This window comes from Octopus bimaculoides, chromosome 4, assembly GCF_001194135.2.
Source record: "Octopus bimaculoides isolate UCB-OBI-ISO-001 chromosome 4, ASM119413v2, whole genome shotgun sequence".
Taxonomy (NCBI): Eukaryota; Metazoa; Mollusca; class Cephalopoda; order Octopoda; family Octopodidae; genus Octopus; species Octopus bimaculoides.
In genome coordinates, this window is record NC_068984.1 from 35,754,726 (window position 1) to 35,759,833 (window position 5,108).

A 5,108-nucleotide genomic window follows, 5' to 3' on the forward strand; every position below is an offset into this window, starting at 1 on the left:
TTTTGGTTAAAAAAAAAAAAAAGCTTTAACCTTGAGCCGATTATATGAAAATTTCAATCTCCGTTTTCAGTCCTGAGCTTCTCAACACTGATAGATGGTTGCTTGCTGTACATCAGCATTTCGAATACGAAGCGTAAATGCAGAGGTTTCATGCGCCACTGCCCCTCCATTTGTTTCTACCCGGTCTTTTCTGCAGTCTCTTTCATTCGGTTTGCTTGTTTGGTGGCAGTGGCTTCAGGTTCTTTATTCAATTCAGGTTTAATGCCGAGATCCCTTACGAATTTGCACGCTTCCTTGACAATAGAATGTGATTTTCGCTGCATTCGTGTTTGCACACAAGCTGCAACATCCAGTCCTCTGTGCTAGATAGCGACTTGTTCAGTGCTCTTGCTATTGTAGTGGTCTCATAGCACAGTCCTAATTGTAATTATCATTATTTATTATTTTTTTTAATCTAATTTTCGTTGGAACTCCTGAAGCCTATGTTACCAACGGGGCAACACTTTAGTAACAGTTCTACTGGATATTCTATTCCGATTTCCTTTATATTCCTCTTGACTCATTTCTGATTTTCCTTTTTCCTGTCTTCTTCTTCTTCTTCTTCTTCTTCTTCTTCTTCTTCTTATTCTTATTATTATTATTATTATTATTATTATTATTATTATTATTATTATTATTATTATTATTATTATTATTATTATTATTATTATTATTATAGACGTTTCTCAATATAAAATATCGTGAGGTTGATTGAATATATCATTTCTAGTGGGGGTTTATACTGTTCGACAAGTCACAACAAAGACTTCAGACAGGCAGCATCTTACGCAATATGCGTGGAGTTCCAAACAATACCGAATTTTGCAATACATCTAGATTGTAAGGTATTTCTAAGGTTTTCAGATGTTTTTTGGGAGGATTTATTTTTCAAATTGGATGGCATTGAATCAAATGCTCCGATGAAAATAGGGATAACCTATATGTTTGACTCTCGTAGCTGCTACATCTTAGCGATCTCAGTTCTCAGATCTGCATATTTATCAACATTTTCTCTTTCTTTCATGATTGTTAGTTGATCTCCTGGCACTGTCACGTCAGTTATTAGGCACTCTTCTTTGTCCCCCCTAAACGTTACTATTTTCTGGTACATTATGCTACACTTCTTGTGTCCGAATTCCATTTTAATACCAGTACTTAATTTTGGACCGTGTACACCGAAGAAATTACTTGTACCTTATGCTTGCTATACTACTTCGAATCATCCATGAACAGGACGTGGCTGATTGTTTGAGATGTTCCGTTTAGCTAGTATCCCAATTTCGTTTTCCTAATATTAAAGTCAGTGGGATCATGCAGAGAACAAAAAGCAACGGAGATAAGCTATTACCCTGGAAAATCCCTCTTCTGATGCCCAGAGTACGCAAGCTTTTCGCATAGGATGTAAACTCAGTTTTCCACCCAACATACCTCTCTTTAGAAAACTTGTTACATTCCTCGCATTTCCAAACAAATCTAAGCACTCAATGATCTCCGAATGCGGAATTATACCATAAGCTTGATGAAATTTAATTCCGGTCGTCCTCAAAATTGTTTTCCTTCGTTTCCAATCTTGAATTAACATTTTGCGTATCAATACTTGATCTTTGGTACCACTGCATATCCTCCTACCGCCTTTTTGTTCCGTCGATATTATGTTGTCATCAAGTAATTCGTGCAGGGTTTCTGCAATTCCTCGTGACATATTATTATTATTATTATTATTATTATTATTATTATTATTATTATTATTATTATTATTATTGAGTGAGAGAGCAGTGCATGCCATCAAAGTTACACTAGGGTAAAATATGCGAAGCCCAGTATACCCAGCATCACTACCCGTTTGATAAGGGTACATCAGGCACATGCATCACAACCTTATATGCGCGATATGATGATCTCATATCAAGAAAAACAGCGCATGATTTTGCAAATTACACCCAGTTAGACTTTGTTTCAGGTCTAGCTGCCTAGCCCGCTCAAATGGTCCTTGACTATGGATTGTTAAGGATGTTGAACGAAACACCAGTGTTTCTAGAGGTGAACTCAAACTCCAAATAATACTTCACAACATATGACTATGATGATACCCACTTCTGCTCGTGATCAGAGCTGCACATATCGTCAGGCACCAAATGCTATGTTCTTCAACTGGCTAAAGTCAAGCAGCTGACAAGCAATTCTGTGGTATTTCACCGAATATTTGCTGTAGCTCATCTTTTATACCAAGACAAACAATGTACATGATAAAACGTCCAATCAGTTAAGATCAAAAACCATGAGAGCTTGTGCCTGGTACTGCATCAGGGCATTTATTATTATTATTATTATTATTGATATTATTATTGTTGTTGTTGTTGTTGTTGTTGTTGTTGTTGTTGTTGTATTTGTTGTTGTTGTTGTTGTTAGGCGCCAGTTGCGTTCAGCTAGACTAAGTTCCATCAGCTGGGAGAACTGATGGATGTTCGCCTTTGGTATTTTGTACATTGACGATACACCTCTCGATGTAAAACGTCATGAGAATAATTTTGGCTCAAGCCCACAATGGACATCTAACTACAGATCAAAATGGAGGATGCAGAAAATATTATTGACGCTATCTTCTTGTCTTGCGATTACAATGTAAACAATGATATCAATATCATTTTTTCAGTCTTCATCGCCAAAGCAAAAGGAAATCTAGTAATATTCAAAGGAGCATTGAGAACTGTAGCAAAGTCTCGAACACAAAGAAAATCAAGAGATCTGCAGAACATTCACTATCAACATTTCTAACATCAATGGCAGGTGAGACAAAACCGCAATAGCATAAAAAATAAATAGATAAACACTAGTATTGTTGGAAACTTCAATTGAGGAATAATGCCTGGTAATTTTTAGTTCATGAGAAAAACATCTACGTATCTATGAGCAACAACAGCCGAAAACAATGCAAGCTGAAAGGTTGCTTTATAATAAATATATAAATATATAAGGAAATGAATGAATCTTTTCGAGAATATTGGTGGATATCCAGGTGTTTGAAGTATGAGTCAACTTTGCAACAGAATCTATGAGATTGGTTAGAAGATGAGGTTTGTAGTAAAAGATGATGAATATACATGTGTTTCAACGGGGTAGAATAATTGTACTTATTGCTTGGCTCCAATTTTATATATTTTGCATTGGAGTCATACGAATATGAATATGTAAATAAAGGAATGAAGAACCACCAAAATATAAAACTTTCCCCAGTGAAATACGAAGGGAAGTTAACATCCCGCGGAATGATTCAGCTAAAGTAATTAAAACAGCGTCAGCAAATCATTTGACAGATATTACAGTCAAATATCTTTGAATCAACCCCTGATCTCAAATAATGTTAAATTCATTTTGTTTTAGATACGTACTAATTTTTTATACGTTTACTTATGTGTTCTGTATATAACTGACAAACATTATCATGTACTTGTGGACCTATAATCCTGTCACCTGAATTACGAACGGTGAATATGAATGGCTACTTCACCGGTCTTCTACAATACACGAAGTAAGATTGGACTCACAAATATGTATTTGATATGTTTGCATAATATTCAGTTTGTCAATATTAAGAAACTATTGATTATCAATTCCACCTATTCATTGCCTACCATTCTATATGTATATATTTTTGGCATGTGTTATGTAGTATTGAAGGCCGAGAATAGGAATTTGATTCTTCCAAACACATATTACAAACATGATATTAATTTATGCAGAGTGCCTTCCTTATTGGTATTCATGGGACTTTGTTAGATTTGGGTGTTTAGGTCTCCTCTTTGTAAGTTAAAGAAGATGAGTGAATCAAGGCAGCTGCACCCAGTATCACCACTGATTGCGATAAATAAATGATTGTATATTCGTATTTCTTGAAATAAGGCATATATAAACTAAAGTAAAATCGATTTTTTTCTGCGAATCGCATTTGTACTTGTCAGGATATATTTCATATGTATATCATTAAAAAAAAAAAGATCGCTGTGGCGTCGAGTTCTCTGAATTTTTTAAAGTGTTTCATTCATATTGTTATGAATCTATTCTTCATGGTATTTACATGCAATGTCCTAGACGAAAATGCGCAAATAATAGAGTAAATACATCACAGCTATAAATCATACGGCTGTGAGTTATATTTGCCATCCGTTGAACATAATGATATAAACTATGTGTATGACCTACTTAAGTCGAAAAAATCATTGCTTTCAAACAACATGAAAATAGTTATTTTATGGTTATATTTCTTTTCTTTTCTTTTTTTTTTTCATATTTTGACATTTTTTTCATTGTAAAAACAAAATGATTTCGTAGATAAATACATTAGCAGCTTGAATGTTAGTTCAAATTTCACTCTTATATACTGCAAATATAACTCTTGAAAAACATTGACAGGTGTAAATGTTGTTCCAGGTTTGTGACATTCCAAACCTTACAAAAACGTCAGTCTATATAATTTATATTACTATACAAATATTTGACGAGATTCGATTTGCAAAATTTATGTTCTTGCTGAGGTAATAGTTGACAAAATCACTAATGTATTTCTCTCATTGTTATTTTAAAGGGCTAGCATATATAGATGTGGTAGTGTTGACAATGTGAGTCTTGTTGGGGCAAAACGGTTTTACGCCAAATATATTTGCATTCTTAAAAATAGAAGATATGAGTGACAAGAAATATGAATACGAAATCAGGAGGCACTGAGATATACACACACTGGCAGTGGAAGAACGAAGGTACAAATAAGGAATTGTATATGTGAATGTGTGTATTTCTTTGTTTGCATATATGTATGTGTGTGAGTACGCGCCCTGGATATGAGATGAAACTGTACCCCAGTGTTCCCTTGAGCTACGATTGCACTCTATTCTCTCCACAGACCAGAGTTACAATGGAGGTATTGGCTGCAAGACCGTAGGCACCACAACTGGCTACAGAAATGGCTCCCACATGGATTTTATGATTAATGTCTAGCATAAAATAGTGTACCTGCAATTTTTGCGGTATATACATACATACATTTATCTATCTATCTATATATATATATATAT